This window comes from Camelus dromedarius, chromosome 9 (genome assembly GCF_036321535.1).
Source record: "Camelus dromedarius isolate mCamDro1 chromosome 9, mCamDro1.pat, whole genome shotgun sequence".
Lineage (NCBI taxonomy): Eukaryota > Metazoa > Chordata > Mammalia > Artiodactyla > Camelidae > Camelus > Camelus dromedarius.
In genome coordinates, this window is record NC_087444.1 from 43,750,567 (window position 1) to 43,759,822 (window position 9,256).

At 50.2% G+C, this 9,256-nt stretch overlaps 1 non-coding gene across 1 annotated transcript; it reads left to right on the top strand.

The window, feature by feature from the left end:
* Window positions 1-215: 215 nt before the first annotated feature.
* TRNAI-AAU (transfer RNA isoleucine (anticodon AAU)) lies at window positions 216-289 on the top strand. The gene has a single exon. It is a non-coding gene; the product is annotated as a tRNA-Ile (tRNA).
* Window positions 290-9,256: the final 8,967 nt, after the last annotated feature.

A 9,256-nucleotide genomic window follows, 5' to 3' on the forward strand; every position in this document is an offset into this window, starting at 1 on the left:
TCTTGTTTTGGAGAAACAACCTGAGTTTGTACGTTATCTAATAATATCAATTTTAGTACATTAATGATGTTATTGACAACAGCAATCTTAGTCATCTGACTCTGGTGATTAGGGTTCAGTTAGCGCAGGATTGAGATCAGAGGGGACAAGAAAGGGATTGAGATCAGAGGAGACAGACGGGAATAACATTGTGGATAAAGAGATTAACCATAGAGGGAGGGTGTAGCTCAGTGGTAAGAGTGTGTGCTTAATATGCATAAGGTCCTGGGTTTGATCCCCAGTACCTCCATTAAAAAATTTTTTTTTAATTAAAAATAAATAAATAAACCTAATTACCTCCCCCCACCAAAAAGAAAGAGAGAGAGAAAGAGAAAGATTAATTATAAACTCAGTAAGGAAATTTGGTTCCAGGGGGATTTGATTTTGTATACACACACACACACACACACACACACATTTACAAGGAAGGGGTTCATGAAGGTGCAGAAGTGCCTAGAAAGTCATAATGTTGCCCTGGGGACACTTTCTGTAAAGGGCTACATAGCAAATATATTAAGCTTGGGGCCCAGATGGTCTGGCTCTGTTGTACCTGAAGTCTGCCTGTAGCAGAAAGCAGCCATAGACATACACAGATGGATGGGAATGGCTGTGTTCCAACAAAACTTTATTTACAAAAACAGGAGGTAGGTGGGATTTGGTCCAGGGCCAACCCTTTGCAGTCCTTGCCTGGGAAAGTTTCAGTATTTGTTGAATGAAGGAATGAACAGGAGAGGCAGGACTGTTACTAGACCTGATCCCTGTCTGGTTGAGTTTGGATTTGGGGGGTGGGGTGGGGGGTGGGGAGTGGATACTGGACTGGGGATCAGTTTTAACCTTATCTCAGCCCCTAACTTGCTGTGTGATCTTGGGCAGGCTGCCCTCCCTTGCTGGTCAGCTCTATGTATGTAAGGTGGAGGCTTTACCTCCCATTTGCTGGACTAGGATGAGAGAATGAAATGTAACAGAGGACATGGAAGTGCCTGGAATAGGAAAAGGAGATTCCCACTGGGCAGCTCAGGGCAGGAACTGCCAGCTTCCTGGAGGCCTGGCAGCCCAGGGAATGTCACTTTGGCAAAGAAAAGAAGGGGGCGGGAGCTGCAAACAGTGTGACCCGAAACACAAACAGTCCCCAAAGAGGGGCCGAAACTCTCAGGTTGGTGAAAACATGCTTGTCAGGTTTCTGTCCTGCCTCTGAGCAGAATGGGGGAAGGTGCCCCAGGCTGGTCTAAATTGGCAGTGGCCAGTAGTGACTAGGGGGATCTGGGCCCCTCATGTTCTCCTGGCCATGTGTCCAGACAGAGGTGGCCCTGGGTGCCCCAGTGTGTAATTGTTCATCAGCCAAGACACTCACTCCAGAACTGGAGGTTGCACCTCAGGGGCAGGTGCCCAGACCCGTGGAGGGAGCACCGTGTCCCCATCTCTCTGCAAGGCTGTTCAGTGGCCTGGTAAGGCAAGCTCTCATGCGACCTGGAAGGGCAATATGGATGCAAGTATTAAAATAGACAACACACATTTCCAGGGATCTGGGAATTTCACTTCCTCTCCAGCTGTATCAATTCAAGCCCTGGCAGGATTCAGAATTCACTCAGAATTCATAGGCCAAACAAAATGTAGTCCTACTGACTTACAGAGGTGCGGTCAGGACCACTGGACTCTACAGGGCAAGTAGAGGCACAAGATGAGCCCGGTGGGGCACCACTGCTGACCTACACCACCACACAAACTCTGCTGGATTTGTTTATGAAAAAGAACAAGATCACATGTTATAAAGTCTTTTCTTGACTTGTAAATTCACAGGGAGGTGAGGGAGAGTGACTGGGGCTCCTGACCCTGGTGAACAGGGTGATGTGGATGCAGATGATGTGTCCAGGCTTCCAGAGCTCTCTCTCACTCTCTAGCCAAGTCATATGTGACCTGGGAAAAGTCTATTCTCATTGAGGCCCAGACTTTGGCAATGGAAGACTGAATTAAGTGACAATAGTGTTAGGTTGTATTTTTTGAGTTACAAATCACGGAAATTCCAACTCAAACTGGATTGACCAAAGAGAGTATTTATTAGCTTTCACAAGAGTAAGGGGGACCACCATCAGGTCTGGCTATATCCAGGGGCTCAAACAATGCTATCTTTCTGTCTTGTGTTTCTGTTCCCTGTGTGCTGCTGCTTATTTTCACGCAGGTAGTTCCATGTGTGAACAAAGGCTGGAGATGACTTGGACATTGCCCATACCTGGTAGAGACGGAGGAAGGAATAGGGGACTGCCTCCACCTGGGTCTCACCTGTCCTTGGAGCCGGGGGACGGGGCAGCCTTTCTGCAGCTCATGAACTCAGCGTGGGAGAGGGGTGGCTCCCTAGAGGAAAGTCAAGGTGTTTAGTCAAGAGACAAGAAGATCAGTACTGGGCAGGCAAAAGCACTGATGCCACTACAGTAAACCCAGCCTCAGGTCTGCACATATTTAAGTCCATAATTTCACTGATTCTTAGCACCAGCTCTGAAAACAATCCCCATTTTTATGGCAAAGGCTGAGGACTCAAATGAGTTGCCTGGACCGAGCTGATCTCCGACCTGGGATTTCTGAGTCCTGACCTAGGACTTTTTCTGATTCACCCCACTGTCCCTTCTCTGAGGCCCCTTTCGTATTTTATGCTCCTAAAGTCCTGCATTGCCCAGAGCAGATTGCTGGTGCAGGGTGTGTATACAGCAAGTCTCCCAATCAAATTCTTTGGCTCCTCCTATTATCTGGGGACAAGGAGAGGACAAGGGCACCACTCCCTCACCTCCACCCTGCCCAGGAAGCTAAGCTCTGGTCTCTGGGACCCATTCTCCCATTGGTGACATCATCTGCACATAGGGCCAGTTGTCTGCAGAATGTCTTCCTCTCTGCTAGGAACCCAGTAAGAGGCTTTGGTGGGGAGTTGGGGTGGGGACAGGGAAAGAACCCGATAGACACCAGGAGGGGCCAGCAGGAGGGGAGGTCTCTCTAGGCAATGAACAAAGCTGGCAGAGGCATCCTCCCAGAACCAGTGTGCTGAAAGCACTGACTAGAACCAGTACCCAGTCTTGTCCAGGCCTCAGTTTACCCATTTGTACACGAGGAGCTTGGGCTAAGAACCTTCTAGCTGTAAAACTCATTGATTGACAAAGGGCCAATTTCCTCACACTACAAAAAGTTCCCACAAATCAATAAGAAACACCCCAAAAGAAAACTGGGCAATGGGCATAAGCAGGCCATCCTCCCCTCCCCTTAAAAAAACCCTAAAGGGTTAACAACTAACATGAAAAAATGTTTGAGCTTGATAGCAATCAAAGGACTGCAGGTAAAACCAACAAAACAATATTGCTTCCGCCAGCCATGCTGATAAAGCTGGTCTCATTCCTGGTGTGTGAGGGGTGGGGGATGGGCACTCAGCTGCCGCGGGAGGGGTGGGAACAGGTGCTACTTTCCTTCTGGGGGGTAATTTGTCAGTATGTAATAAAAGCCCACCTTGTGGGCTGGTCGTACCACTTTGATTCCACATTTAGAACTTTCTCTAAAGGCAAGAATCATGGGTGTTTGCAAAGGTAGTTTAGCAAAGCATACAGAAGCCAGAGAAATATTCTACATATCATAGATCATGCCACCCTCCCCCCAGTCCCTTAAAATATTTCAAAAATTTCTTGTCAGCCTTAGAATAAATCCAAGTCTGTAGCCTGATCCTACTCCCTTTCTTTCTCCCTTTCACCTCCTTTCTCACCCTGCTCTTCTCCTTTCTGTTCCTCAAACATCCCAGGCTTGGTCCAGCCTCAGGATCTTTGCATGGACTATTCCCTTGGCCTGAGATGCTTGTCTCCTTTGAATGTGAGCCCCATGAGGGAGGGTCTCTGTGATATTCCCTGCTGGATCCTTGGACTGCCCCCTGACAGCAGTAAATGTTCATTGAATAAATGAATTACTGAGATCGGGAGTTTTAGGGTCAGAAACAGGGGTGGCTTGAGTTCAGGGTCTGCCACTGTTGAACCGTGTGACCTTGAGCAATTTACTTCACCTCTCTGAGCCTTGAGCATCTCTGGTGTGAAGTGCAAACAGGAGAACTACCCCCTGGGGTTCTAATCAGGATTGATTCCAGTGACGCATATAAAGTCCAGTGCAGTGTGAGCCCTCAGGAACTATTTGCTGTAATTATAGATGTTTCCAAAATATTCTCTGTAACTGTCCTGACATGGGGTGAGAAAATTCTTCGGGGATCCATAGAATGCATCCACAAAAAGCATGCTGTAGAAAACAATCTGTGGACATGAAAAGGGGTTAAAGATGTACTGTTTACTTGCTTGTTTTATTATGATGGACACATAACACATGTTCAGAAAAATTCAAGCAATAGAGAGAAAGTCTCCTACTTACCCAAATCTCATGCTATAGTGAGTGAAAAAGGCAGGTAAAAAACAATATGCCTCGTATGAGCTTACTTTTAAAAAATAAAATATATTAATATATACTCATAAGGGAAAACCTATAGATTTACAGTAAATTGTTCGGGGTGTTTGGCAGGAGAGTAGAAATTGCTGGCATTTTTCATGGTCATCTTTGGCTTTTTCTGTGGTTTCCTCATTGTCCCCAGTGGCTGACTATCTATTACCTTATACAATCTGAAAAAGCCCATTTAACAATTAAGTCAGTCTTCCCACCCGCCTCACCTGCCACAATCTGGCTACTTGGTTCCCCCGGGCCTCTTGTGAAGACTCAGGTGTCCTATGCTGTCTTAGGCAGCATTACTGAGGCTGGCCATTGTACCAGAGACTCCAGGAAACATTCTCAGTAAGCATTCAAGTGTTGAAGAGATGAGTGCCTTGTTGTCCTGGGGTTTGGCACTTTCCTGAGAAGAGTCCTAGACTGGCAAGAAGAATGGGTTAAGCTAAGCACAAGTTCGGAACTCAGGGCACCCTGGGCATCAGTCAGGACAAAAATTAAAAACAAAAAAACCCAAAACCCATTAATAACTCGCATTGGCTTAAGAAATAAAAGTTTATTGACACATGTAACTGAAAGAGCTTAGGCACAGCTGGATCCAGGTGCTCAAATAGTGCCTTCCAGACCCTTTAAGGCTCTGTTTCCCTCCGCTGGCTCTCCTCTGAGGCAGGTTCTATATGTGTGGTGGCGAGATAACCCCTCAGCAGCTTCAGAGCCATGCTCCAGTAGCTCAGCAATCCCAGCAAACATAGGGCTTCTCTCTTGCAGGGAATCCTTTGCAGGGAAGAAGTCACAGGAAGTCCCTGATTGGCCAGACTTGGGTTTTCTGCTCACTCCTGGATCATGTGCCGGGGTTCTGATTGGCTGGGTCTTGGGTCACAAGATCATCTGGCCACCAGGGGAATGGGCCAGCTCTACCAGAATCCATGGATTGTGAGGAAGAGGGGGCTTGTTCTCATGGGACAAGATGGGGGAATATTTGCAGAGGGCAGATCTCCTCTCCCCTAGCTGTGTTGAAGGCTGTGCTTCATGTGTGTATGAAGCACAAAAATATCCTTTATCAGGAAAGCTGGATTAACCACAACACCCCGCAGTTCTTCCTAAGAGCAGAAGAGGGAGTTCCCATGAGGGGTGGGGAGGTGACATGGGGTGCATGGTGACAGAGAGGGTGGGGGTGGCGGAGCTCTGCCTGGGGATCAGTTCAGAGACTCAGTGAGTGACTGTGGCCGAATCAGCCCCCTGTCCAGGCCTCAGTGTCTCCATCTGTAAATGAAATTTAATCTGGCTGAAGCTGACGAATTTTTAGGATGGTGCTATGTAAATCTGATGAAATTATTGGGGTACAGCTGCTCCTCCCTTTCCACTGACCCAGAATATTTTCTTAATGGAATTCAGTTTATTGCTGTGATCCATGCTGGCAGGGGAATGATATAGTTTTTCCAGGAGGGGCCTGTTAGATTGGCTGCAAGAGAAGGGAGGTTTGGAGGCTATTTCTGGCAAAGAGTGAGGTGGGTGAAAAATGTAGGGTGGGAGGTGTCAGGGGCACGTGGGAGAAAACCTGAGCCGGGGCCTCGTGCTCAGGGTCTGGAAAGAAGGGCTGATGCTGCGGGTGAGGAGGGGCTGGGCCCCAGGGTTGGCAGGGTGAGGCCTCGGCAGCTGGGGAGGGGAGCTAGTGTGACAGGAATATCTCTCTTTCTGGCACCTGTCCCTGGGCTTGTCGACCTTTGACCCCATCCCACAAACTCTCCTGGAGAGAAAGCGAGAGATGCCTCCTTAGGGCCCACCAGGTACCTGTGCCTGAAATAGAAATTTTAGTAACAAACTATTGAGAGCCTGCTGTGGGCTATTCTAAGTGTTTACACGAATTGGCCCAATCAAGCCTCAGAACTGTATGAAATAGGCATGGCTATTAGCAGCGTTCTACAGATGGGAATCTAGGCTCAGAGAGGTGAACTCACTTGCCCAAGGACACACAGCCTTTAATGATGGAGCCGCAATCAGCATCTGGGTGCCTGTAAGGCTGGGCCGGCTGGATTCAGCGTCAAGGAATGGTCAGGACACAAGTGCTGGGTGAGCCAGAGGTGGAAGGAAACTCAAGACCTTGAGGAGGGAGGGTGGGAACCTGGAAAAAGCAAGCCTTAATCTGCACCTGAAAGGATCCGTGCAATTTGAACAGGATAAAACGTGAAGGGAAGAGTTTTCCAACAGGAGGGAGCAGCATAAGCAAAGTCACAGAGGCCAGCAAGTACAGGGAACATTTGGGACAAGGCGAGCATCCTGGCAGGGGCTCTGCCAGGGCTTTGTGGGTCATGAGGCCACTTGAGCAATGGGCTGAGGGCAGTACTGCTGTGCCCTGAAAGTGCCTTGGGCCTGAAATCCCCAGCATTTGCAAGGATAGCTGAGGGGAGGCTAGGCCCAACCCCCTTGTGTGGTTTGACAGATTGAGGGGCAAAGCCTGGCAGCCTCAGGACCCCGAGGCAGAACTAGAGGTTGTGGAGGGGCAGGAAGCCCTGTTCCTCTTAGACCTACACGGAGGATTCCACTGCAGCCTGGGCGGCTGTGGATGGACAGGAAGCTGGCCATTCCTTCCCGTGAGCCAGAGGAGAATGGCCTCTATGTGAGCCACAACAAAAAGGCTTTTCTGCCAAGTCAGAGGGGGAGGAAGCAGTCGGCTTAGCCCTGCCTCAGCCTGAAAGGAGGCTCTGTTGGTGGCCCTGGGGTCTTCAATGTCTAAACGTGTGGGGAGGGAAGGCCAGGGTGGGCAGGGGCATCCTCATCCCTGCCTCATTCTCCAGCAGCACAAGGGGGTGAGGCTGGGCTGCTATGCAAGTCAGTTTGTCTGGGTTCTAATTGGCCACTTCCTGGCTGTGTGACCTTGGCCAAGTTACTTCACCTCTCTGAGCCCTGCTTATCCTATGAGTGAAACATAAGCAGGGGAGCATGCAAGAAGATTGGGGTTGCGTTCACACACTGAGCATTTGCCAAGTGCTAGGCACTGTCGCCAGCACTCTACAGCCCTCATCCTCTGTTCATCCTCTCAGCAGCCGGTGGGGCAGGTCATGTGATCCCCTCCATTGAGGTTTAAGTACCGGCAGTGTCAGAGCTGAAGCCCAGGATGTTTTGGACTCTAAAACTCAAAGCTGTGCAAAAGCTGAGGAAAAGAGGCTGGAAGGGAGCACGCCAAGCTGTCAACACTGGCTGGGGGAGTGATAGCGACTTATGTTTTTCTTCTTCTTGTTTATCTATAATGTCTTAATTGTTTCACTTGGGAATTAGCAAAATATAAAGAAACAAAAGATGCTGAGGGAATGGGGGCTGGCAGGAGCCCAAGGTGAGTTTAGGTTACAACTTGATTAAAAAAACAAAAACACTGTAAGGATATGGGCTCCTGTTTAATCCTGGGGAGGAGAGGTGGGGGTCACTGGGGCTGCTGGGCTGTCTGGGGATGGGGGAGGCAGGTGCTTCACCCTCCTCTCCTCCCTCAGAGACCCTCACACATCTGGGTCCTCAAGTGAGAATAAATAGGGCTCTTGAGATAGGCTGTTCCTTCAGCCACTGGGTTTCTTTGAGATTCTACCAGAGAGCTTGGGGGTGGAAGCCTCCTCCGGCAGTTTCCTGAGGAGGTGAGGTCTCTGCCAAGTCTCTCCTCTGGCTGGGCTCTGAGGAAGAGCTCAACCAGAAGTCCTTTCATCCTGTCCTTTCTTGTCCCTGTGCCCCCACACCGCCCTCCACCTTCCCCGTGGGCCTCTGGGCCTCTGGGTTACCCTAAGGCTTCAGGCAAGAGTCAGACCCGGTGGGGTCCTGGGGCTTCTGATGGTGTCTGCTGCCCCCTTCCCCCACCCACTCTGTGCCTCCCACCAAAGCCCCTAGGGTTGGGGGAGCCCCCAGGCCATTTCCTAGCTGAGCCTGAGAGGCCTCTGGGGCTTCTGATGGCCAGCATTTCCTACTCTCCTCAGCCAGTTTTCAACACAAAGAGAGGAAGGGGCGGGATGAAGAGGGCTGGGGATGGGGTGCGCAGCTGAGGGGAAGGGTGGGGCCTGGAGCAGGTTGGAAGACCCTGCCCAAGAAGCTGTGGGGGCCTGGCCTCCTCCATTGGTGAGCATCACATTCCTGGGTGCGCAGGCCAGCACCCAACAGGCTGGGCCCAGAGATCAGACGTGGTGACCAAGGCTCACTAATGCTCAGACCCGAGAGTCAGTGACACGTGTCTCCTGCTTTCCTGGGCATCACCTGTCCCCTGCCCAGGGTGAGATTTTCTGCTTCTTCAAAGATAAGAAGGTAGATCTTGGGTGTCCCCTCACCCTCTGAGCAGAGCATATGGTGAGGAGAACTTTTGGAATTCAAAGTGGCATCATTTTCCATCTCTCTTCAGTCCAAGCTGGGTCTTCAGGCTTCCCAGAACCAGTCTGGACAGGTGTGGGAGGGCTGAGGGGCTTGGACTGGTTCTCTCCCATCCTTCCTAGATGTGCAGGGTGTAGGGGAAGCTGAGTTGCCCTTTCTCACCATGAATGAATGATCAGTATATCCCCTACCCCTTCTCTGCCTAGCCACAGCAGCCCCCCAACCCCATCTCCTGCCTCACCTTCCTCTAATCTATTTTGGGCAGCCATCTCCCACTCTTCCCCAGATATCTGCTCCTCCCAGGGCCACAGAACTGGGAACCAGGTCTCTTTGGTGTAGGGGGAAAGTCCCCTAATCCCAGCCTGGACACGTGCCCCTCCAGCTGTAAACTCCATCCAGCCCAAGGCCTCTTACAAAGGAGGCGGACTCG